The sequence below is a fragment of the Pelobates fuscus genome, chromosome 5, assembly GCF_036172605.1.
Source record: "Pelobates fuscus isolate aPelFus1 chromosome 5, aPelFus1.pri, whole genome shotgun sequence".
Lineage (NCBI taxonomy): Eukaryota > Metazoa > Chordata > Amphibia > Anura > Pelobatidae > Pelobates > Pelobates fuscus.
In genome coordinates this window covers 186,726,917-186,754,046 of record NC_086321.1, presented here as the reverse complement: position 1 = coordinate 186,754,046, position 27,130 = coordinate 186,726,917, and the positions used below count along the sequence as shown (strand labels likewise).

General features: G+C 41.2%; 2 non-coding genes across 2 annotated transcripts; both read right to left on the bottom strand.

The window, feature by feature from the left end:
- Positions 1-21,884: 21,884 nt before the first annotated feature.
- On the bottom strand, positions 21,885-21,991 carry LOC134613162 (U6 spliceosomal RNA). The gene has a single exon (XR_010091185.1). It is a non-coding gene; the product is annotated as a U6 spliceosomal RNA (small nuclear RNA).
- Positions 21,992-26,195: 4,204 nt separating this feature from the next.
- LOC134613165 (U6 spliceosomal RNA) lies at positions 26,196-26,302 on the bottom strand. The gene has a single exon (XR_010091188.1). It is a non-coding gene; the product is annotated as a U6 spliceosomal RNA (small nuclear RNA).
- Positions 26,303-27,130: the final 828 nt, after the last annotated feature.

The following is a 27,130-nucleotide window of genomic DNA, read 5'->3' as shown; positions in this document are numbered from 1 at the left end:
GGATCCACGTCCTTTTTTGATGCGACGCTCAGTAGCCGACGTCATGACGCCAATCCTGCTCGACCTGTCAGTCAAGCCCTGAACACTAATCAAGACTCGTCGGGGGTGTGATTACCTCCTAGAACCGGGGTATTTAATAGAGCTTCCCGCATTTGCTCATTGCCCTGTCGTGGTTCTAGCCTGTCTAGTCACTCAGTGCTCTGGTATTTCTATTGTCTCTTTGGTTCTGACCCGGCTTGTTTGTATTACCCTGCTTATCTCTGTTATCCTTTGACCCGGCTTGTCTCTCGCTTACCTGTCTTCTCGTTCCCTCGATCTCGGCTTGTCTCTGACCATTCTCTACTTAGTCCTTACGTTAGTCCGGCCATTCTAAGGTCCGGTATACGTACCTACTACTCTTTGTACTCTGCGTGTTGGATCCCTGTCCCGATCCTGACATTACGACAGGGCCAATGGATCCTGCAGGTACAAATAGTCAGCTTGGTCCTTCCGATCCTAGGTTTGACGCCATGGAACACAGAATGGACCAGATGGCCCTAGCGCTACAGGCGTTATTATCTCGTCCTAATAATCCACCAGAGGAGATGCGTAATAATTCTATCTCTCCTGTAAGTTCAGGTCTAGAGGTAGCCACTGTAGGTGCCTCTTCCCGTATTACCCCACCTGTACGTTATGGTGGTTCTCCTGAGAAGTGTTGAGGTTTTTTAAACCAAATCAGTATCCACTTCGAATTACAACCCCGCTCCTATCCTACAGATAGGGCGAAGGTCGGATTTATTATCACCTTACTCGTTGAGAAAGCTCTGAGATGGGCCAATCCGTTGTGGGAAAACGATAATCCGTTAGTATATAATTATAATGCCTTTGTAGCTGCTTTTAGAAGAACTTTTGACCCTCCTGGTAGAAAGGTCAATGCAGCTAGATTATTGTTGCGCCTTAGACAAGATAACCGAACACTTGTGGATTATGCACTAGAGTTCAGGTCCTTGGCGGCAGAAGTTAAGTGGAATGAACAGGCTTATATAGACGTATTTTTAAACGGATTATCAGATGTAATACTTGATGAGGTTGCTACTAGAGAGCTTCCTGAGAATTTGGAGGATTTAATTTCTTTTATCTCTCGCATTGATGAACGCTTAAGAGAGAGGCAGAACACTCGAGATAGAACCTGTAGACCTTCCTTTAAACTAGCTCCCTCATTTCTAAGTCCTGAAACCAAAACCTCACCTTTTCCAGAACCTATGCAGATAGGCAATACTCGTCTCTCAGAAGAGGAGAGACAGTACAGGAGAAGGGAGGGGTTGTGTATGTACTGTGGAGTCAGAGGTCACTTACGCCTAAATTGTCCTAATCGCTCGGGAAACGCTCGCACCTAAGTTTCTCTAGAGGACAGGCCTTGGGTGTTTCTATTTTGTCCTCTACTCATAATTATAAAGATCACAGGCTTCTGCTACCCGTTTCTTTAACTTGGGAGAAGGGAGTAATAAAAACTGTGGCATTGATAGATTCCGGAGCTGCTGAGAGCTTTATCGACCAAGTTTTTGTCACTAAACACACTATCCCATCTCAGTTAAGGGAGACGCCCTTGGCCGTTGAGGCCATAGATGGTAGACCTTTAGTTGAGCCTGTTATTTTTCGTGAAACCATACCCGTTAACTTAACTGTTGGTATCTTACACGAGGAAGACATATCTCTATTACTCATTTCATCTCCTTCTGTTCCCATAGTCCTGAGGTATTCTTGGTTAAAGAGACATAACCCTATTATTGATTGGGAATTAGGGGAAATAGTCTCATGGGGCCAGAGTTGTCAGGAGAGGTGTTTACAGAAAGTGTCACCGCTTTGCATAGTTAATACACCTACTAATTCTACCGACTCTACAGAAGTACAAATACCGCCACTGTACCTGGATTTAAAGGCGGTATTTGACAAAAAGAAGGCCGATACTTTACCTTCACACAGGTCCTTTGATTGTAAGATTAATCTACTTCCTGGTACTATGCCTCCCAGGGGCAATGTATACCCTTTGTCTACTAAAGAGAACTTAGTCCTAGAGGAGTATATTCGTGAAAACCTAGACAAAGGATTCATTAGGAGATCCTCCTCTCCTGCCGGGGCTGGTTTTTTTTTTGTTAAAAAGAAGGATGGCACGCTGAGACCTTGCATTGACTACCGAGGTTTGAACAAAATAACCATTAGAAATGCCTACCCGATTCCTTTGATTACTGAGCTCTTTGATCGTTTAAAGGGTTCCAAGATTTTCACCAAGTTAGATCTCAGAGGGGCATATAACTTGGTGAGAATTCAGCAGGGTCACGAGTGGATGACGGCGTTCAACACTCGATATGGGCACTACGAATATACTGTAATGCCTTTTGGTCTCTGTAATGCACCGGCAGTATTTCAGGACTTGATCAATAAAGTTCTTAGGGAATTTCAACATGACTGTGTTATTGTATACCTGGATGATATACTTATACATTCTAGGGAGATTGAGACTCACCACAGACAAGTCAGAAGGGTTTTGCGCAAACTCCTTCAACATGGCTTGTACTGCAAATTGGAGAAATGTAGCTTTGATCAGTCCCAGACAAACTTTCTTGGTTATGTGATTTCTGGGGAAGGGTTTAAGATGGATCCGGATAAACTCCAGTCCATTTTAGATTGGCCCTTACCTAAGGGTCTCAAGGCCATTCAGAGGTTTATTGGATTCTCTAATTATTATAGGCGCTTCATTAAGGGATACTCTTCAATTATTGCTCCTATCACCAATATGACCAGACAGGGGGCTGACACTAAGAATTGGTCTACTGAAGCGCTTCTTGCTTTCAAAACTCTCAAGGAACTTTTTGCTTCTGCACCAATTTTAGTTCACCCTGATATTACTCTGCCTTTCCTACTCGAAGTAGACGCCTCAGAGACGGGTATAGGTGCTATCCTGTCCCAAAGGTTAGGTGTGGATAAACCATTACATCCATGTGGTTTTTTTTCCAAAAAACTATCAGGCCCGGAGAGCAGATATGACATTGGTGACAGGGAACTACTAGCGGTTATCATGGCTTTAAAGGAATGGAGACATTTATTGGAAGGGACCTTACATCCTGTTACTATTTTGACGGACCACAAGAACTTGTCCTATATTGGGGAGGCCAAGCGATTGTCCTCCAGGCAAGCTCGTTGGTCTTTATTCCTCACTCATTTCAATTACGTACTCACTTATAGACCTGGTTCTAAGAATTCTTAAGCCGATGCTTTGTCTCGCCAATATGAACCTTCTACTGTATCTGAGCCAGTTTTGTCTTCTATAGTTCCCAAGTGCAATATTATCGCCAACACAAGTCTTAAAATTCATTCTCCGCTGCCTGACCAGATCATGAAGTTGCAACATCTGGCACCTAGACAGACTCCTGTGGCAAGACACTTCGTTCCTCCTGAACTCCAACTGGAGCTCTTACAGTGTTTTCACGAAAGTAAGGTGGCTGGGCATCCTGGCATTCGCAAGACATATTCCTTGATCTCTAAAGATTTCTGGTGGCCTTCTTTACGGAAGGATATTAAGGATTTCATCGGAGCGTGTGAGGTCTGTACTAAGACTAAGCAACCTCATACTCTTCCATGTGGTCTATTACATCCCTTGGGCATTCCAGAGAGACCATGGTCCTGTTTGGCCATGGACTTTATTGTGGATTTGCCTATTTCTAAGAGACAGACTGTTATTCTCACGGTGGTCGATAGGTTTACTAAGATGGCTCATTTCGTGCCTTTACCTAAACTTCCGACTTCTCCTGAATTGGCGGAAATATTCGCTAAAGAAATTTTTCGCTTACATGGGATACCTTCCGAAATTATTTCTGATAGAGGTTCCCAATTTGTTTCACGTTTCTGGAGATCCTTCTGTTCTCAATTAGGCATCAAATTGAATTTTTCTTCTGCCTATCACCCTCAGTCTAACGGAGCTGCTGAACGTACCAATCAAAAAATTGAACAATATTTGCGTTGTTTTGTTTCCGAACATCAGGACGATTGGGTCGGTTTGATTCCTTGGGCAGAGTTCGCACACAATAATCTTGTTTGTGATTCTACTCGTTCTAGCCCCTTTTTCATGAATTATGGCTTTCATCCTTCCATTCTTCCTTCGGTCTCTCCTTCCCAAGGGGTACCGTCGGTTGATGTTCATGTTGCCAATCTGAGGAAGTTGTGGGATCAGACTCGACAAATTCTCCTACATAATTCCATGTTGTTCAAGAAACACGCTGATAAGCGCAGAAGGGCGGCTCCAGTTTTTGTTCCTGGTGATAGGGTATGGTTGAGTACAAAAAACATTCGTTTAAAGGTTCCTTCTATGAAATTCGCTCCTCGTTACATTGGTCCTTACAGGGTCCTGACTTGTATCAACCCGGTTGCGTATCGCCTAGTACTTCCATCTGCCTTACGCATCCCTAACTCCTTTCATGTTTCCTTGCTGAAACCGCTAATTTGCAACAGATTTTCCTCTACTGTTTCCTCCCCTCGCTCTGTTCAGGTTGAGGGTCAGGAGGAATACGAGATCAACTCCATCATCGATTCTCGAGTCTCTCGGGGGAGGTTACAGTATCTTGTCGACTGGAAGGGATATGGTCCTGAGGAGAGGACTTGGGTACCTCAGGAGGATGTACATGCTCCTCGTCTCCGCAGGGCTTTTCACTCCCGCTTTCCATCTCGTCCCTACTGTCAGGGTACCTGTAGTCTCTACCTCTGATAAGAGGAGAGACTTAGACGTTTTTCCTTTCAGAAGGGCTGTTTCCCCCGTTCCTCGCGGTCCCCTCGGTCGTTTACACGCCGGCCGCGAGGGATCCACGTCCTTTTATGACGCGACGCTCAGTAGCCGACGTCATGACGCCAATCCTGCTCGACCTGTCAGTCAAGCCCTGAACACTAATCAGGACTCGTCGGGGGTGTGATTACCTCCTAGAACCGGGGTATTTAATAGAGCTTCCCGCATTTGCTCATTGCCCTGTCGTGGTTCTAGCCTGTCTAGTCACTCAGTGCTCTGGTATTTATTATTATTATTATTATTATTATTGCCATTTATATAGCGCCAACAGATTCCGTAGCGCTTTACAATATTTTGAGAGGGGGGGGATGTAACAATAAATAAGACAATTACAAGAAAACTTACAGGAATAATAGGTTGAAGAGGACCCTGCTCAAATGAGCTTACAGTCTATAGGAGGTGGGGTATTAGAAACATTAGGATAGGAAATATCAAGTAGGAGTGAAGCAGAGCTGGAGGAGAGAGCAAAGCACTATCCCATAGGGACAGGTATGTAAGGGAGAGATTACTCTGGGAGGCCATACGCTTTCCTGAAGAGATGGGATTTAAGGCCCTTCTTAAATGATTGAAGACTAGGGGAGAGTCTGATGGCAGTAGGCAAGTTATTCCATAGGAGAGGAGCCGCCCGTGAGAAGTCCTGCAAGCGTGAGTTGGCCGTACGGGTGCGAGCAGCGGTCAGGAGGTGGTCGCGGGCAGAGCGGAGGGTACGAGGAGGGGCATACCTCTGGATCAGTGAAGAGATATAAGAGGGGCTGGAATTGTTCAGTGCTTTAAATGTATGGGTTAGCACTTTGAATTGACTCCTATAGGATACAGGGAGCCAATGTAAGGACTGGCAGAGGGGCGAGGTGTGAGAGGACCGACTGGATAGGAAAATCAGTCTAGCTGCAGCATTCATTACAGACTGTAGCGGGGCAGTACGGCTTTTGGGGAGACCAATCAGGAGAGGGTTACAGTAATCCATGCGGGAAATTACTAGAGCATGGACAAGCTCCTTGGTAGCATCTTGCGTAAGAAAGGGGCGGATGCGGGCTATGTTTTTGAGTTGGAACCTACAGGACTTGGCAACAAACTGGATGTGAGACTCAAAGGTGAGACCAGAGTCAAGTATGACGCCAAGACAGCGCGCTTGTAGGGATGGACTTATGTGGATATCACTGACTTGAAGGGAGAGTGAGAGAGGAGGATCAGTATTAGGAGGAGGAAAGACAAGGAGTTCAGTTTTAGAGAGGTTAAGTTTGAGAAAGCGTGACGACATCCAGTCAGAGATGGAAGAGAGGCAAGCAGTGACACGTTGCAGGACGGCCGGGGAGAGGTCCGGTGAGGAGAGGTATATCTGAGTGTCATCAGCGTACAGGTGGTAGTTGAATCCAAAAGAGGCAATAAGTTTTCCAAGAGAGGCAGTATAAAGAGAAAATAGAAGGGGACCAAGGACAGAGCCTTGGGGAACTCCAACCGAGACAGGGCGAGGGGAGGAGGTATCCTTGGAAAAGGAGACACTAAATGAGCGTTGGGAGAGATAGGAAGAAAACCAAGAGAGGACAGAGTCACAGAGACCGAGTGATTGAAGAGTTTGAAGGAGGAGAGAATGATCAACTGTGTCAAAGGCAGCAGAGAGGTCAAGGAGAATTAATATGGAGTAGTGACCTTTGGATTTAGCGGAGATTAGGTCATTAGTCACTTTGATAAGAGCGGTCTCAGTAGAGTGGAGAGGGCGGAAGCCAGACTGAAGAGGGTCAAGGAGAGAGTTGGAATTAAGGAAGTGAGACACACGGGTAAAGACAAGTCTTTCCAAAAGCTTTGATGAGTAAGGGAGCAGGGATATGGGACGATAGTTCGAGGGGGAGGACGGGTCAAGAGATGGTTTTTTCAGGATAGGTATTACAGTGGCATGTTTAAGGTCAGCAGGAACAGTGCCAGAAGAGAGAGAGCAGTTAAAGATGTGTGTTAGGATAGGCACAAGACAAGGGGAGAGAGATCTGATGAGGTGAGATGGGACAGGATCAAGTGGGCAAGTGGTGGGGCGAGAGGAATGGAGAAGTGCAGCCACCTCTTGTTCAGTAGCTGGGGAGAAAGTCTGAAGGGTAGGGAAAGCATGATTTATGTGTGGTTGAGAAATTTCTATTTCTATTTCTATTGTCTCTTTGGTTCTGACCCGGCTTGTTTGTATTACCCTGCTTATCTCTGTTATCCTTTGACCCGGCTTGTCTCTCGCTTACCTGTCTTCTCGTTCCCTCGATCTCGGCTTGTCTCTGACCATTCTCTACTTAGTCCTTACGTTAGTCCGGCCATTCTAAGGTCCGGTATACGTACCTACTACTCTTTGTACTCTGCGTGTTGGATCCCTGTCCCGATCCTGACAGGGGCGAACCGAACATATGTTTGCCGTCCGTGGCGAACCGAACATATGTTTGCCGTCCGTGGCGAACGCGAACAAGCTATGTTCGCCTGGAACTATTCGCCTGAAAACTGTTCGGGACATCTATATTAATAAAACCCAAAAACGAAAGACTAATAGAAATAGCACTTACCACTAAACAAATCAATGACCTGCTGCTCCACAAAACTGCCCAGAACCTCCACAAACTCAAATTACGGCATTACACACAGGGTAACAGCGTGAACATCGTCACTTGGAACACGACAGGTTTGAGACACCTATACCAGCTATATGACCAACACAAACTTATATCATTTAAGCAGCTGCAAAGGGAACACAAACTCCCTAACTCAGCAGAATTCGCACATAGGCAGGTTGGCTCTTGGCTGGGAAAACACAAACATTTACTTCCCTCAAAAGACAGGTGGACAAACCTTACAATCCTAGAGCAGATGTGCCTACAGAACAAACAGCCTTCACATCCATTATCTAAGATATACAATCAAAACTATCTAACAAAATCCCCACATGACCTTACATTTGTCCAAGCGTGGGAAACAGAATTGGGCAAGAGACTAACGGATGACCAATGGGCATACATATTCCGCGTAAACAAAACCCTAACACTGAACACGTCCCATTTGGAAATAAGTAGGAAATACTGTACCGCTGGTACTTGGTCCCTACACGAATGAAACATATCACACCGGCACATTCGGGGATTTGTTGGAGATGCAACAAACACCCAGGAACAATGCTGCACATGTGGTGGACATGCCCAGATCTGGGGAAACTGTGGACAGACATACACTAACTAATACAAAAGGTGACCAAGACTAACCTACCACAAGCACCTGAACACTACATCCTCCAGTGCTTACCAACTAGCATTAAAAAAGCTGACAGATACTTAATATACCACATTATTTCCGCTGCACTCACAAATATAAGCAGAAAATGGTTACAAACAAAACCTCCGCACATAAATGAATGCATTCAACAAATGGAAGATACAAAAAAGTATGAAATGGCGGCTAGAGCGCATAGCCCCTATAAAAAAAATTATAAAGGGTTGATATTGAAAGTTTAATATGTATTTGCTGTGTCGCAAAGCAAGGCTTAAAATAGAGTTTATTATAGCTAAAAGAACGGAGGCCTGGTATCTCCTGTATTCAAAGTTGCTGATACTATTGACTGTAAAGTTTCTTTCTGACCTTGGGTAGCACACAAGCTCAAGTCTACCCCCTACCTTTCTCAGTAACAGCTGTACATAGATTTTGTAGAATATGAGTAAGCTATAAAAAGGTTTTGAAAATGCAACAATGACATCTACACATGAACATCTAATCAAGATGCTAGCTTCTGCAACCAGCTTTGCATGTAGAAGAATTCATGAATATCTGATCTGCAACAACCCCACATATCTATTAAGCTCCTGCAACTGTCATCAAATCAAAACACTAAGCCCTCAGTGAATACTATCCTAGCAACCTACATTTTTACCCTACCCTTACCTTTTCTGTCACTATATCCCACTCCCACTATAGTACCATCTACATATCGTTGTATACCAACAGCCATGTAAGGGTTTGAAGGGTGAGTATTACTTTCCTTTCATTCCTCGCAATGCCAATTTTCACAATTGCTCATGTAGAAGATCTCAGACAATGCTTTGTTTCCCCATTGATGCGATACTTCTAATTTACAATACTTTTTAGATACAGTTACTTGTCCTAGATATTGATTTTCAGTTATACAATCAAATGTGATAGGATTGTACAATTCCTGGTAGAATCAGGAGGGGATCCAGAACATAATCTTAGGAGGGGCAGTGGTTGTGGGCTGTGGTGAAGGATAGGGGGCTGTAGTGTGCAGGTATAGGGGGCAGTAGTGTTGGTTAAGATGCTGCAATGGGAGAATAAGGGCTCTAAAGTGGGGGTGATAGAAGCTGTAGTAGGGAATAGGGGCTCTAGTTGGGGGGTAGGAGCTGTTTAGGGGATGTAGCAGGGCTGCAATTGGTGGGTTAAGGGCTCTAGTGAGTCAGTAGGCAATGCTTTACTATGGGGAGGGCCTAATGCGCTCATAGCGCTTGCCATGCATGTGCATTAGGTCCGCACATGGGTTGATGTTGGAGGAGGCGGAGCACCGACGCAGCACCGAGAAACATCAACGCTGGAATTAAGTAAGTGATTAAAGTTTTTTTTTAACCTTTTATGTGCTGCATGGAGGGCCATGAGTGAGGGGGGATCAGAGGGCAATATAGTGTTCTTTTAAGAGACCTGTAGAGAACATTTTCACTTTCATGGTCATCACTCCAAGCATGTTCATTCTGAACGCTATGGAAGGAACACTGCAAGTACCTTAGCCACTACAGTTTGTTGTAGTGATTATGGTGCCAGGATTGCCATGACACCCCACGCACAGAAAGTAGTTAAACTATTCCAGAACGGTTGACTTTGTATCTGTGGTCTGCTAGGGCACTGCTCCCCACCTCCATTATTTCAGAGAGTGAGGCAGAAGCTCTCTATCTGAACTAAATCTGGCAGCAAAGGAATTAGGCTCAAACACTAAGAGTAATCAACTCATGCTCTCGGCCAATGTTTACTTTCAATGTTGTTCTGTGAGTTAAGTAAATCGGCTTATAATTTCTGAGGAGCTGTGCATGAGTTAATCTGTTGACTGGAACTCTCATTATTTTCAGAAAAATAAGGAGTATTAAGAGTTATAGTCAACTTCTCAACAGCACCATAGATGAAGGCAACCGCTTGAGGATTTATTCGAAATTGAACTGTAGTAACTGGTAAAGCAAGTAGCAAAATAAATGTCAAACTGGATGATGCACTACAATGCACTGTTTGATCATCCATGATGGTGTGTCATAATTAAAGGCTTAGAACAGAGGCTTTAGGTAATTGTGATCAGCAGTAAGAGCAGCAGATTTCTTTAATGGAAAATGTCTTGAACAAATGTTGGACTAATCGAAACATTAAATTGATAAATAAGTACAAAAAAAGAATTAAATCAGAGAAAAACCCAGAACTAATAATACATTTGTTCTGTCGCTTTGTACTAGAATGTAATTACTTTACCCACCACTGTGACATGTTAAAAGAGCTAAACTGGCTATTGCTGGAATCCCGACGCACTCTTCATCTTTCCAGCCTTGAGCATAAGAGCATTTCTGGGAAGCTCCCACCCTACCTGAGTAGAATGCTCTCCCCAGCTGTTCCCACCTCCTATAACCTCCGATCCAGTACTAGCACGATATTTAGCATACCGCAATACAAAAATAAAGTGTCTCGTTCCTCATTTTCCTACAGAGCACTGAAATTATGGAATAACCTCAGGGACACCGTCAAATCTTCATTCAATCTAAAATCTTTTAAGAGATCTATGGCAATCTACCTCAATACAGAATGCACCTTTAATGGTTGAATATATTTATTACCTGTTATGTATAAAATATATATATGTGGGTGTGCATATATATATATATATATATATATGTGTGTGTGTGTGTTTGTGTGTGTGTGTATATATATATATATGTGTGCGTGTATGTATATATATATATATATATATATATATATATATATATAGAAAATGTATGCAAAGTCTGGCACTCTACCTTTAAATACGTTCAGAAGAAAAAGCCTCGGTGCTGCAAAGCGTAAATAGATATGCAGGCAGTAAGTAGAGCACTCCAGAGGACTTGTTAAGATCATTTATTCAGTGCAGAAGAAAATCGACGTTTCGACCCTCAGGTCTTTATCAAGATACTAAACAGTGTACAACAGTGACATTATATACCCTAACTAATTAAAAAGTAATCACTTACCCTGGAATAGCTGTGCACCCCCGAGCCATGTGTGAACGCTGATATGTGATTGCAAACCATGCCGTACAGGTCCCGTAAGTGAGTGATGACGTCACGAATAGTGCGACCGGAAGAGGTTGTGAACATGCGTCTAGGTAACCAAGGGGACTAGTTGTAAACGGACTTACGTGATAAATGTGGAATAACGTGGGTTAAAGGAATATGTAAGTTAGATAGACCTACTGATGGATCTGAGTACTGATGTGGGTATGTACTGTTGCAAAGAGCAAAGATGCTTAGGGTAATGAGCTAAGCGAAGAGAGCATAATATACGTAGAACACAGATAGCTGGCCACAAGGAGCCTATATAAAGGTATTGGTGGACGGAGTGCAGAGTAAGTGTGTACATAGTGGGAACGTGACAAAAGAACGTGGAGGAGGGGAAATATGTATAGGTGAACGAACCTATGTGGGATGACAAATGATGCTATATACACAAGAAAAATATATAAATGCGAACCTAGTCGCCAGGGGATAAAGAGTGATGAGGCCGACGAGAGATGATAAAGAAGACTGTGAATAAGCATGATAATACACTAAGAGAGTGTCATGAGAGTATAGATGTGTGAAGATAAAGAATAAAGATTGCGTGCGTGACTGAATGCATGGTAAATAGAAGTGATGAAGATAAAACCGTGACCAGAAAAATGAAAATTAATAACAGACCTAAGGACCCAAGCGTACAAGATGAAAGAAGCGAAAATACAAGAATCAAGGTATATAGGGACTATAAATGGCAGACTCTATAACCAAAGTCCTGCCCTCCCTACTACAATGCAAAAAGCAAAAAGCAAGGTGGACATGGTTAGTTAACACTGTAAATACCTAAATATGTGCAGCATAATATCAACATAGTCTACATATGGATATTCAGTATAGTGTCCATCAGTATATAGGTGGCGTGTAATATAGGCTCCTTGTGGCCAGCTATCTGTGTTCTACGTATATTATGCTCTCTTCGCTTAGCTCATTACCCTAAGCATCTTTGCTCTTTGCAACAGTACATACCCACATCAGTACTCAGATCCATCAGTAGGTCTATCTAACTTACATATTCCTTTAACCCACGTTATTCCACATTTATCACGTAAGTCCATTTACAACTAGTTCCCTTGGTTACCTAGACGCATGTTCACGACCTCTTCCGGTCGCACTATTCGTGACGTCATCACTCACTTACGGGACCTGTACGGCATGGTTTGCAATCACATGTCAGCGTTCACACATGGCTCGGGGGTGCACAGCTATTCCAGGGTAAGTGATTACTTTTTAATTAGTTAGGGTATATAATGTCACTGTTGTACACTGTTTAGTATCTTGATAAAGACCTGAGGGTCGAAACGTCGATTTTCTTCTGCACTGAATAAATGATCTTAACAAGTCCTCTGGAGTGCTCTACTTACTGCCTGCATATATATATCTATATATATATAGATATATATATATATATATCGTTTGTATATTGTATTTTTGTACTATTGTATCCTATTGTAACAATGCAATGTTTTGTGGACCCAGGACATACTTGAAAATGTATCCATCCTGGTAAAATATTTTATATATAATGCAAAGGGAAATTTCCTCCTGCACTATATCCAGTTCTATGGAGAAGTATTGACAAATAAGAAAACTCCACATTATGTATAAATATATTAAAATTAGAAATATTTTCTTGCTCTATTAGAGCAAGATAAAAGTATGTCTTCTTTAGAACGTATGAAATTGATATAGATTATTTTAAGCAAACAAATATGTTTGAATGACTATCTGTTCCTGTCCAAATCTGAGATGATTAAATTGCGTATACGCAGAAGTAAATTCACACTGACACATGGAGTTCAGGTTAAAAGAACTTCGAGAAAATTTAATGGCATCTGGTTAAAAAGCGGGTATGCAGACCCTTTTAAAGGCAATATTACATCATCATAGAATATCAAGATAACAACAAATAAACATTATTAATTGGTCTATGTGTTAAGTGGTAAGTTAAATGCCCTCCCATCTATATTATTAATTGGTCTATGTGTTAAGTGGTCAGTTAGGCATCCTCCCATCATGGGATGTCGTCATCTTAGACAGGGATTGGACATAAGATTCAAGCGCCATTGTTGTTTAGCACGAGGCTCGCTCGATGGGAGGGGGGATCTGGCAGCCAGCCATTTTGAGTAGTTAGTGCTGTTAGATTCGAGGTCAGGTTCAAGGCTTTTTTAGTGAATGGACATTTCATTAGTACAGTTTCTCGTGATCTAACTAGGGCATACAATGTTTCATATTACAGGAACTTGATAATTCCGGTGTTACTCATATTCTTCTAGAAAATACATTCTCTTTCTAATATTCTAAATGTTGTTAAGAAAATCTGTCATATAATGAAGTTAGATGGAGTTAATGGAGAAATTTAATACAGGTTTTAATAATTCTACAACAACATAACAGAACGTTATACATGTTTATGGAAGGAAAGATTGTGTTTCATATGAATTAGATTGATTGGTAGATAAATATCACAATTATTCTTATAAATGTGCCACAAACTTGCAGCATTACAGCTATAAGCCAAAAGTTCATTTTCCAGCTGTTGCCTTTCTGTGGTCAGTGAGAAAGCAATGGTAACTGTTATGCAAATGTCCTCAGTGGGGATAAAAAAAATATAAGCATCATTCAGTGTGTAATATCTATTGGCCTATCAGAAATTTGTATTACAGTTATTGCATGAATCTGCATTATGACTCAACACACAGGCAATCTGAATGACAATTCCAATGACATCACAATGCATAATTATGACATCACCAAGTGTGATACTATCCATTCCAGGGTAGATTTACAGGCTGCATTCCGAAAGAGACCTTGGCTCATTATTGAGACTGATTTGTTTCTTGAGAATTGTATTAATTGTGAATACACAAAATGCTGTGTGAAGGATTAACGTTCTTTCCGATCCTTATTACTTTGTTTGCGTTCATGGGACACGCAACTGCCTATATGCTAGCTGTGTTATTAAAGCACAGTGCGCCTTTTTTGCCATCTGTAAGGTAAGCTATGTTACTGTAATTCTTTATCACTGAGGATTATCCTAGTGTCAGCCACTACAAGGGCTGAGCTTGATGAGAGAAGTGAAAATGTGGAGTAGCCTACAGCAGCCATCATTGATCTATATATACTGTATGTTGCCCAATTTTATTTTTTAATTGAGAACCAAAATAATACTAAATAATAACTACTCAGGTAGGTTAAGTAATTAGTGCTAGTATTATTATTATCATCATTATTTCAATTCGCTCTTTCATTGGGTTAAAAATAAACATTCATTTTCTGAGAGTAGTTGAGAATAGTAATCAGCTGATAAAAACATGAATTATTGATGACGCAGTTCAAGGCATGAACATTCAATGTGCTAACCTGGAGAATGTGAACTGTGCAGACACAACTCAACAACTGCACCAGGCCATCTGCAGACCGTTAGGAAGTTTCATAATTGCATGTATATGCTATCTGTATATATCCTATTGACTACTAGAACACTAATAGACGAAATCTGGTACAAATAAAAAGAATTTCCATTTATCGTGCAGCTATAAAGTTTGAAGCAAGAAAAAAAGCATTTAGAACATGGAGATATTTGTATCCCTGTCCTAATGTCTGTGTTGACACCTGATTATATTTTTCTAACCCCTAAACTATTAATCAATATTATGTGCAGCCAAGCTAGCGCTTAACAAAACTAACACTTTCAATGCTGCCAAACTGAATACAACATGCACAAATAAATCAGCCTTCAACTGACAAAATGATAATAATATAGGCATCCATAATTCACTAACCCACCACCACTAGTCTTACTGCACAAAAATACTTTAAAATTGTGGAGATTTTCATCCATCATTCAGGATGGTTTTGCATCAAAGGAGATGGACCGGAGTAATTACAAGAGCAGAACTGGTTCATATGACTGTATAATAGAAGTCTTGGCTTCAGTGGAGGCTCCCCAGGTAATTGTAGTAAGTTTACCCTGAGAGTCCCACGAAGCCTCCGTGATTCCGTGAACCCTCTATCTCCCATATGAATAATTTTGAAAATATTGTGACATAGAAAAGAAAGAATAAAACTATGTTTTGGGGTACAATCAGTTGTGTCAAAAGTTTCAAGGTCTTCTTAGTGGGGGAATGTTATCAAGATCCTAATGGTATAGAGCACAAACAGAATGGTTCCGTAGCTATGTAATATTTAATCATTAATTGTACATTTCACAGCATTGTCACTACTCAGTCCGTTATATTTCCCTGTAAGCATCATTGTCATTGTTCTTCTTCCAGCTCTCTCGGTGAAAGGTACCCAGAGAACATTGTCTTGACTTTTGTCCTTACTTTATCCGGCATGTTTGGTAAGTGTCACCAGTTTTGCCATTTACTATTAACTAGAATTAATGTGTGGATAGATTTTTGACATTGATAATAGAAATTAAAAGAAAATACATGCTCTTCTATGCGCTCTTGAAATACAATGATGGGAGCTGACTGAAATAATCTATAGGTTCACTTCAGCGGTTGAAACATTTACTAATGGACAATAGTAACTGTGAACAAAACATTTAAACACAAATATTTAGTCTCTCAAAAAGAGAATCTATAAACCTGTACTGATGATGTGTTTGAAGGTTATTTAAGGTTATTTTTGTGCTGTATTAGAATTTTCTAAAATGCTTTATACAAGTCTTGTTTAAGAAAGCCTGCTATTAATTCAGTTTATTTCTTTTTTTAGCGGCCATTAAAATATATATGATGGTCAAGCTGATTGAACTGAGGAACCCGACTGTAAAGAAAACCACCAAGTATGCCCTTCTGTGCATTGGGTGGATAGGGTCCCTCAGATATCTGATGGCTGTCCTTTTTAAGGTGAGTAACAATTTTACAAACGTGAACAAAAAACAATGCTGTGTGCTTTTATTGTTGATATTAAAGAAAATTCTAAACCGACAATGGCCTACACACATCTCTAGGTGTGCTGTTATTCATGGAAGTGTAGTTGACACATAATCAGGGTACCATCACTGTTTTAAACTGGCAGCATTAGCTAAACAGTCTCATAGGAATATCATCACACTTTATTTTATTGGTTTCCTATAAATAAACATCAATTTACAAGAAAACTGTCCAAACATTTAAACTAAACTAGATCATCACTGGGTATCTAGATAGGAAAAATTAGACAAGACAACAGGCCTGCTTTGAATTAATTCCAAATAAAAGAAACACATCTGTACCCATGATGTGTGGGGCATCAGAAAATAGTTATATAAAGGATGAATGCAACCGCATTTCGTAAAATTAAAAGTTCACAGTTGTAGACAATAGTAAGTGCAATATATTCATCAAAGTAGAATCCTGGGCACAATACTTTCTACAGCCCACTACAGTGTTTATAGTTTCAGGGGAGCTTGTCCAACAGTTAGTAGTAAAATAATGTACTTAATTATTTGACTATTATGTATTAAATTATTTGATACTTTCATGGGGGATCCTGGTAAGTTTTTAAACTATTTAGAAATCGTTTAAGTACTAAGCATTGGTTGGAGCCAGGTTACTAAGGGCACAAGAAGAAGTCCAGTACGTTTGGAGCCAGGGATCCAATTTTGAGGTAAAATTGCTCTAAAATGGGTTAAGCAGCTCAAGGAAACAGATACTCCTGCCCCCATAACAACTTAGTAGGGTGAGAATGTTCCTTTAAGTCAGGGGTTCTCAACCCAGTCCTCAAGGACCCCCTACAAGTCCAGGATTTAGGGATTACCCTGTTGTGTCTAAAGTGTTTATTTCCCCCCCTAAAAACACATCAGACACAGCAGCGTAATCCCTAAATCCTGAACTGGTTCGGGTGTCCTTGAGGACTGGGTTGAGAACCCCTGCTTTAAGTTATACAGAGAACTTATAATGAACAATGAGAAAATAACCTGAACATTTTGTCTTCCAGGAAAATGAATTACCCATAATACATTGCGTAGTAGGGGTCTCCACAATCTCGTGTGCTCTGATATTTATGCTCTGCAATTCAATAAGGGCATACCGAGCAAATCCTCGATGGAACAGCAATACCATCATCTATTGGAGAATAGCACTAACCTTCCTTTCATTCATTTTCATGCTGCATTGTATCCTTTTAACATGTTTTAATAGTGCAAAAATTGTGATCTCTACAGATTTGCTCTATTGGCAGAGGATAAACAGGATGTTGAATGAGATTTACTAAATCACATTAATGAATCATTGGGGTTTATTCATTAAACTGTGAGCTGTGGTGACCTGAGAAGTGGCTGGCACAATTCAAGCTAAAATTGCAGAGTTGGAGATAACCCTTATTTCAGCAGACTTAGAGATGTTTTCCAACTCTGCCATTTTGACCTTAATTTTGTAAGCTTGTTTTCAATTATCACATTTCACTGTTTATTAAATAGACAAGTGTGTGTTAACCCATACACTGTTTTATTTCCTCTTTATATGACGTATTATTATTTTTCTTAATATACCGTGTTTCTAGTATATTCATTCCATATATACGGGATGGTTAAAGGCATTGAAGGGAACTTGACTCTAGAGGTAGGTGTTATTAGATTTGCATTGCTTATTAAATATTTTAGGTTGTTGTGCACTTAGCCCCACTTAATTACCCAGTTGGGAGATTTCAAATTGTGTTATTTTTGTTAGATCTACTATTAAACGTATGAAACTAAATTTACAAAGTGAATAAATTAATGTAATAACGGGATAAATAGGCACACATAGGAAACTTTGTCAAACCCCACTTTGTTTCATCATTGGCTCTCATTAAAGTGAGGTAATTAAGCAACAGTATGACTTGTGGGCGTAGGTGCTAGAAAAGTTAATTGCCTGGACCAGCAAGACAAACTAGAGATGGTCTCTGGCCAATAACTCAGCTCAGGTGACAGTCTAGGCCAGTGGTAGGCAACCAATAACTCCATAATGCTGGAAAAGCATCAGTGAAGATGTAGTCCACAAATTCTGGAGTGCCAAAGGTTGCCTACCCCTAGTCTAGGTCTTAATGAGCACTGGGCTGTTGGATAGCATTGATAGTTGGAGTTTGAATATGTTATTAGAGTTTAAGATATAACTAATATTATTCCAGTAAAAATATTACACGTCTTGTATATTCTCTCCTAGACCATCCATGCACTCACTGCACTGTTCGAGTGGTTGACTGCATTTGGAGTATATGGGTTCAATCTAACTCTCATTCCAGATTTTAAGGTATACTTACTATATACTTACTATATACTACCTGATATTGTGTATTCTAAATTATCCCAAGGAGGTCTACTTTCAATGAAAACTATTTTCATTAACAAGCACCTGTGTGCGCAGTCCTCATGTTGGTGGTTTAGTCTCTAGCTTTTAGGTTTCCAGACACTATTTCTGTAAATATCCTCCTAATTTGTTCTATGTGATGTGTTTAAAAAAAAAAAAAAAAAAAAACTGAATTATTTATTTAATTTATTAATGATATAGGTATATTCACCTTTGATTTCATTTTCTGAAACAGCAACTCTCTATCAGAGTGCCAGAAAACTGGAAAGATGACTGGATCATCATGAGGGAGACCATCCCAGATGAGGAACAAATCCCATGATGACACCAAGTTTTCACAGCGGGTTGCTGAAACACTCTAGCATCCTGACTGCATGCATCTAAACTCAAATTAAGCAAGGTATATTGTAATTCTATTGTTGTATGAAATTCAATTTACAAAGAGAATAAATAGACACAAATAGGTAAAGCGTCAGAAAAACTAAAATTGAGTATGACATTATGCTATATATAACCTATCTAACCATGTACATGATGCTCTCTGCTTCTGCACCATGATATGTGTGTGTGTTTCTGGGTCTCTGAGCAGCAACCTTTCTGTTTATGTCACTAAATGTATCTCCCAATTTATATACAAGCCTTTAGTAATTTATTTGGAGGTCATTGAGCAACAATGTCACTTGTGGGTGTGAACCCTGGAAATTGTTTGGACCAGCAAGACAAACTAGAGGTGGACTCTGCAATAACTGGGCTCACGTGACAATGTGGGCCTTAACTTGAGCACTGGGGTGATGTGCTATTGGATATTATTGACTGTTGGGGTTTGAAATGTTGTTGGGGTTTTAGATATCCCTAATATTATTCCAGTAAAAAAAATACACGTCTTGTATCTTCTCTCCTAGACCATCCATGCACTCACTGCACTGTTCGAGTGGTTGACTGCATTTGGAGTATATGGGTTCAATCTAACTCTCATTCCAGATTTTAAGGTATACTTACTATATACTTACTATATACTACCTGATATTGTGTATTCTAAATTATCCCAAGGAGGTTTACTTTCAATGAAAACTATTTTCATTAACAAGCACCTGTGTGCGCAGTCCTCATGTTGGTGGTTTAGTCTCTAGCTTTTAGGTTTCCAGACACTATTTCTGTAAATATTCTCCTAATTTGTTCTATGTGATGTGTTTAAAAAAAAAAAAAAAAAAGATTAATTAATTAATTATATAGGTATATTCACCTGAGATATAATTTTCTGAAACAGCAACTCTCTATCAGAGTGCCAGAAAACTGGAAAGATGACTGGATCATCATGAGGGAGGCCATCCCAGATGAGGAACAAATCCCATGATGACACCAAGTTTTCACAGCGGGTTGCTGAAACGCTCTAACATCCTGACTGCCTGCATCTAAACTCAGATTAAACAAGGTATATTGTAATTCTATTGTTGTATGAAATTCAATTTACAAAGAGAATAAATAGGTACAAATAGGAAAAGCGCCAGAAAAACTAAAATTGAGCATGACATTATGCTATATATAACCTATCTAACCATGTACATGATGCTCTCTGCTTCTGCACCATGATATGTGTGTGTGTGTTTCTGGGTCTCTGAGCAGCAACCTTTCTGTTTATGTCACTAAATGTATCTCCCTATTTATATACAAGCCTTTAGTAATTTATTTGGAGGTCATTGAGCAACAATGTCACTTGTGGGTGTAAACCCTGGAAATGTTAATTTTTTGGACCAGCAAGACAAACTAGAGGTGGACTCTGATCAATAACTGTGTTTAGGTGAAAGTCTAGGCCTTAAAGGAACACTATAGCCACCCAAATTACTTTAGCTAAATAAAGCAGTTTTAGTGTATAGATCATTCCCCTGCAATTTCACTGCTCAATTAACTGCCATTTAGGAGTTAAATCACTTTGTTTCTGTTGATGCAGCCCTAGCCACACCTCCCCTGGCTATGATTGACAGAGCCTGCATGAAAAAAAAAACTGGTTTCACTTTCAAACAGATGTAATTTACCTTAAATAATTGTATCTCAATCTCTAAATTGAACTTGAATCACATACAGGAGGCTCTTGCAGGGTCTAGCAAGCTATTAACATAGCAGGGGATAAGAAAATCTTAATTAAACAGAACTTGCAATAAAGAAAGCCTAAATAGGGCTCTCTTTACAGGAAGTGTTTATGGAAGGCTGTGCAAGTCACATGCTGCGAGGTGTGACAAGGGTTCATAAACAAAGGAATTTATCTCCTAAATGGCAGAGGATTGAGCAGTGAGGCTGCAGGGGCATGTTCTATACACCAAAACTGCTTCATTAAGCTAAAGTTGTTCAGGTGACTATAGTGTCCCTTTAAGTTGAGCATTGGGGTGATGGGCTATTTGCCTGTTGGGGTTGGAAATGTTTTAGGATTTTAGATATCCCTAATATTATTCCAGTAAAAAAAATACATGTCTTGTATCTTCTCTCCTAGACCATCCATGCACTCACTGCACTGTTCGAGTGGTTGACTGCATTTGAAGTATTTGGGTTTAATCTAACTCTCATTCCAGATTTTCAGGTTTGTATAAAGATGTGAAGATTATAAAAATTTAGCACATATACCAATGATATCTTAATTAGACTTGTGGAGAAATTATGCTCAGCTCCTACGAATGAATGAAATTCCTTTTAATCTGTGCCCAAACAAATAAATGAGTCTGGGATTTACCAGTGGAGTCTTTTTCATTGAATAAAACACAAGTAAATCTCTCATGGATTGATTGCTTCAGGCTTAGATTAAAATTACTTTGATTGTTTTCTCAGTCATAATGTTGTTACTCGACATTAATCTTTGACAAAACGTTTTCTGTAGAATATCATGTTATGTGATGCATTCTTATTTAAAAATATAAAACAATTTGATCAATTAATGATATTGGTATATTCACCTGAGATTTCTTTTTCTGAAACAGCAACTCTCTATCAGAGTGCCAGAAAACTGGAAAGATGACTGGATCATCATGAGGGAGACCATCCAGACAATGAACAAATCCCATGATGACACCATGTTTTCACAGCGGGTTGCTGAAACACTCTAACATCCTGACTACCTGCATTAAAAAAAAAAAAAAAAGCTTATTGTAATTCTAAACTCTTTATTGAAGTGGTCAAATATGTGTTTATTGTACAACTCTAGCAGCAGTACGATCATTGACTAGTTTTATAAAATATATGTTTAGTAGTTTATATATATGCATGGCAACATAATAAAGCAGTATATACTGTGATCCTTGTCTGTAGATAGCACGGTCCTCTAGGGCAAAAACATGCACAGTCCTTTAATTTTATTTTAATCCTGGCAACTTTATTCGTAAATCCACACATGAGGCAGCAGCAAATGTAACCATAAATGAAATAATGTAACACAAATCCCTATAACAAAAAGCCTAGCTCGTCTGAGCACTAACTCACATCAGATTCCCTATCTCTCAGGGGTTACACTAAAAAAATATGGAACGCTTCACGAATTTGCGTGTCATCCTTGCGCAGGGGCCATGCTAATCTTCTCTGTATCGTTCCAATTTTAGTATATGTGCTGCCGAAGCTAGCACTCCCAGTGCCTAGTCTCCTTGATTCTCTTACTGGAGAGAACACCCTCTCTCCTACCTGCTTCCTGAGAGGAAGCCAGCAATCCCCCTCTACCTGCCTAGCAGGGAGTGGTTTATTCCCACTGCTACAGCTGATTATCAGCAGCTGAGCAGTGTGTTGGAGACAGTCCAAAAAACCCTGGCCTGGATCTATGTCTCCCATGAAAACCACTAAACTGTGGAGTGGAGCATTGGCCCTCCCTTCTCTCCAAATACTCCACCCCAGGGGCCCATAACTAAACAACGCTTTGTGTTGCACAAAACACAAACTACATATACTCCCCCTGGGGTTAAATGGCTTCTCTGCCTTCACTTTATCACATATCCTCCCCCCCAGCTCAGACCCATCGGGTCGAGCGGCCTTAAAACACAAACCGTGAACATTCACGTCACCTAGGGCTGTACCAGCCCTGACTTGCTCCTCAGTTACAGGAAGTGGCCTATTGTAGATGGCTGCTACCTTGCTCCCTTGTATTTTAAGGAACCTCCACCCAAGTGGATAACCCAAATAGTTAGCTTCCTCAAATCCTAGATAACACTTGTTAGCGGTCAAACCGGCAGCCCTTACATTATGCACAATTAACTGGACCTTCATCAGGTGTGCTTCACAGTCCACCCTGTGAATCGCCACACCACCAAGGTGGGCAGCTGCATACTCTTGCTGGAACAGAACACTTTTCATCAAAGTAACCTCCATCTCTGAATCTATCAGTGCTTGTGCACTCTTCCCTACCACCATCACCACTTTTATCTGTGCTGTACCACCACCAGTCACCATACACCTCTTTAAGCAAGTCAATACAATCCCATGCAGAGCCCTTATTACTAAGTCATATTGTATTGGCTCTTCACTCTCAGGACAGTTATATGCAATATGTCCTTGCATGTGGCAGTTGAAACATCGGAGTTGTTTCTCAGTCTGGTCTTGTAGCCAAAATGGGGTTTTTAGGTACGTTCTACCATCATAGTTATATTGTCCTCTCTTTCCATTTTCACTGTCTGTCAAGATTGCCGCTTTCCTTTTCCCTGCTTTATCTCCTTCACTTTCAGGTCTTTCTTTTTTCGTACCCTCATTTTCACTATCATCACTACTGGAGCTGCGCTGCAAGGACTTCTTATTCTTCTTAGGGTCAGGTTTAAAATCGTCCTCACTGTCATCAGAAGACACAATTTTCCTCTTCATTCTAGGAAATTCATCCTCTGAATTGTCTTCTATCTTAGCAGGCTTTTCATCCTCTGAATCAGAAGGAATACTTTTAGGAGGAGCTTTATCGTCATTAATAACCATTGGCTCAGGTACATCATCATCATCAGGATCAATAACTGCACGCTTAGCAGGAACTTGATCTTCAGTATCGCTTGCTGTGTGCTTCGGGGGAGCCTCATCGGAGTCACTTCCTGCCTTCTTTGCTGGAGCATTATCTTCAGAGTCGCTCGCTGAATGTTTGGCAGAGGTTGTCCGCTTAGACAGATGCTTTGAAGAAGCTACATGTTTATTGGCAGCTACACGCTTTAGAGGAGCTTCATCTTCAGAGTCACTTTTTGCATGCTTTGCAACTTTCTTTCGCTTATTGGCAGCTGTGCGCTTAGCAGGCGTCTCATCTTCAGAGTCACTTGCAACCCGCCTTGCAGGAGCTTCATCATTCTCTGATCCACTGGCACCCCCTCTCCTGTCCTCTTCTGCATCGCTATGTTCATTCTCGTACTGGTGCCCTGAACTTCCAACTTCATTCGCTTCGCCCTCAGAGGCAGAGTCACGCTCATCCTTCACTGGAACAGATCCCTCCGTGAAGGGCTCCACAATACCCTCCATCAGTTCTGTGAATTCCTGGGAGCCTTCATTGCGCTCTACTGTTAATGCTACAGGTCTCCTCTCTATATCCTCAGAGGGTTGGCCATGGAGGCTGTCTAGAGCAACTTCCTCCTGCATGAATGCAGCCTTTGATCTCAGCTCCATGTTATCATGCTCGGCCTGGCCTGGTATGGAGCGCTGTTCTTCTGCCGGAGGCCCAGACTCCCAGCTTAGCTCCTCTTTCCTTTGCCTGGTTTCCTTCCCAGGGGTATCCTCTGCTTGCTCGGCCTTGAGCAGCCACCTCTCAATGTTAGCAATGCTTTCCTCTGGGCTGTCTGGTGGTCTCCCTGCTCCCTCAGGGGTGTACAGAGACGCAGTTATGGCCTCTCGCTGGGTCATGACAGCCCCGGTATCAAACAGCCGGTCAGGCATTCCGAGTCCCGCCTTTAATCCCATGACTGTGTTCCCAGGATCTGGCAGCTGTTCCAGGTAGTCAGTGCGCCCAGGCCTTGTAGCAGTAGTCTTTGCCAGCAGTTCCAGTTTTACGGCTCCCGAACAATCATTTAAAGTCTTTGTAGCAATACCAGGTGTCTCTGAAATATTTCGTTCTGCTACGCCAATGTCATCTACTATGTCATTTTCGCCTTGGTTTGGCTTAGCTGCGGAAGTGCCCATTTTTTCATCCCAGCATGGTTCTGTAACAGTCGCTCTCTCTTGGCTTAGATCAGAAGCGGCTACATTGCCTTTCTTATTGTGACTTTGTTTTGCCACTACTTCTCTGCCCAACTGTTCAACAGCTGGTCGACATTCTTGGGTAGCCTCTGCTACTAAACAGTGCACAGTATTTTTTAGCTCAACTGGGGTGCTTTGCTTCTCTCTATTAAGCTCAGCTCCTTCGCTGTTGTCTTCTCTGACTCCCCAAGTCAGTCTGCTTCTCATGCCTTTAACTTGTTCACTTGGATGAACATCAGCGGCTTCTGCTTCATTTTTCTTTCCCTGGCTGTATCCACTAGCTTCACTTGCACCTTCCGGGTGGGTTTTGCTTACGACCAACACTTGGCCTTGCGTACATTTATTTCTCATCTTTGCAGTTTTCTTTAGGATGTTTCTGCATGCTTTGGTCTTATCACCTTTACATGGTGTATTTTTACTTGTCTCATGCTTTATAGCACAAACCGACTTTACACTGCTGGCCTCAGTCACAGTCTTTCTTTCTCCTTTTGTTGCCTTGGGAAGATTTCTCAGTACCTTTCTGTTTCCAAATGCCTTTCCAGCTTTCTCTTGAAACATGCAAGATTCAGTGTCTGAGCTTGAAAATGTTTTAGTTTTCAACTCTTTTTCTAAGACTTCATCTGTTGTGATGTCACTCAGAGCAAGTTTGAGGCTTTCACGTGAAGCTGCAATGTTTTGATTTTCATATAAACACTTGTCAACTTCAGTAATCAGTTTGTCTTGTTCTCCCTTCGGAGTCCTCTGACCTTTCTTACTTTGGCGCATGTCATCAGTGTCACCATCACTGCCTCTTGACAATTCCGCTTTTTCCTTTAGTTTTGCTGGTCTCATTACTACCTTTTTTTCTTTTGCTTTTTGTTCCTTGGAGGATCCAGCTGCCTTTTCACTCTCTTCCACGTTATCACTACTTTCAGGCTCAGTTATATCCTTCTTGCCTTCTAATTCCTGTTCTCTCTCTTCTGCGTGTTTCTCAACATCACGCTTTGCTTCCTCCATGCTTTTCAGCTTGCTAAAGACTTCTTCTACTGCCTCTGTTATCTTATGCAGGATGTCAGTAGCTTGGTTACGGGGTCCCTTGTCCCCACGCTCCCTGCAGGGGGCAATCTGCAAAACCTCAGTAAGGGCAGCTCTATGCTCCTGCTGAGTGTCCCTCAGGTTCTTAACCTGTGCAGCCAGGAAACTGTTTGTGCCTTGTTGTTTAGCGGTTGCCTCTTGTTGTACAGCAGTTGTCTGTACCAGAGCCTTCAGCAGGTCCTCCATTATAGCACCACACAGGTAACAGTCTTAAAGGTACAGTGTTTTTTTTTTTTTTTTTCGATTAGCAGGTCTGACAAAATAAAAGTCCTCAATAAGCAGACCAACGGATGACTGGCACACCCACAGACCCTCAATGTGCTACTGTGCCCGCATTCTCCACCATATTGTGATCCTTGTCTGTAGATAGCACGGTCCTCTAGGGCAAAAACATGCACAGTCCTTTAATTTTATTTTAATCCTGGCAACTTTATTCGTAAATCCACACATGAGGCAGCAGCAAATGTAACCATAAATGAAATAATGTAACACAAATCCCTATAACAAAAAGCCTAGCTCGTCTGAGCACTAACTCACATCAGATTCCCTATCTCTCAGGGGTTACACTAAAAAAATATGGAACGCTTCACGAATTAGCGTGTCATCCTTGCGCAGGGGCCATGCTAATCTTCTCTGTATCGTTCCAATTTTAGTATATGTGCTGCCGAAGCTAGCACTCCCAGTGCCTAGTCTCCTTGATTCTCTTACTGGAGAGAACACCCTCTCTCCTACCTGCTTCCTGAGAGGAAGCCAGCAATCCCCCTCTACCTGCCTAGCAGGGAGTGGTTTATTCCCACTGCTACAGCTGATTATCAGCAGCTGAGCAGTGTGTTGGAGACAGTCCAAAAAACCCTGGCCTGGATCTATGTCTCCCATGAAAACCACTAAACTGTGGAGTGGAGCATTGGCCCTCCCTTCTCTCCAAATACTCCACCCCAGGGGCCCATAACTAAACAACGCTTTGTGTTGCACAAAACACAAACTACATATACTCCCCCTGGGGTTAAATGGCTTCTCTGCCTTCACTTTATCACAATACATACACTTCTATATTTTCCGAGACTTTTCCATTATTAGTAAATCAAAATCCAAATGGCAAAAATTAGGTTAAAGTAGCCAAACTGTGACTTGAGCTGAGATGGAACTTTTTTCTATATTAGATTTGCTAGATCGGCTCTTTATGTCTAACTTTTCTCAGGTTTAGTTGCTAACTCTGTACAAGGATTAGCCACAACATTAAATCACTGCCAGGTGAAGTGACAATAAATCACTGACAGGTGAAGTGAATTCCATTTTTATATTGTTACAATGGCACCTGTGAAGGGGTGGGATAGATTAGTCAAGGGGTAGGCAACCTTCTGCACTCCAGATGTTTTGGACTAGGTTGCCTGCTCCTGTATTAGGCAGTAAGTGAATAGTCAGTTCTTGAATTTTATGTGTTGGAAGCAAGAAAATAGGCAAGCGAAAATACTTACACAAGGGCCAAATAGTAATGGCTAGATGAT